This window comes from Poecilia latipinna, unplaced genomic scaffold, assembly GCF_001443285.1.
Source record: "Poecilia latipinna isolate Pla-1442-1.1 unplaced genomic scaffold, P_latipinna-1.0 Scaffold4219, whole genome shotgun sequence".
In the NCBI taxonomy this organism is placed as follows: domain Eukaryota; kingdom Metazoa; phylum Chordata; class Actinopteri; order Cyprinodontiformes; family Poeciliidae; genus Poecilia; species Poecilia latipinna.
In genome coordinates, this window is record NW_015116835.1 from 27,723 (window position 1) to 28,127 (window position 405).

The window sequence follows — 405 nt, forward strand, 5'->3', positions numbered from 1 at the left end:
TTAAAAAAAAAACAAACAAAAACAAAAATAAAATGGATTCTCAGTCTCCATTAACAAAAAATGTGCTTTAATAAAAACTAAACAACATAAAGCCAAAGTGGAAATAAATACTGCATTCAACCAAAAGAGTGCCGATTATGAAGTCTGTATACTATATTACCCTTCAGTAATCATTAGATTTAGATAGAGAAGATGGGCATATCCGACTACCTAATGTAGTAGTTCATACTACACAATTTTTTGCGTGTAGTCTTAGATCTTAGAACGTTGGCCGTTCTAAGATTGTCGCTGGTGATTTTGTAACTGACCATCCCGTAGTGCAGTGGTTTCCAAAGTACGGCCCGCGGGCCGGATCCGGCCCGCCTCCACATTGGATCCGGCCTACTGAACAATACCAGAGAGCAT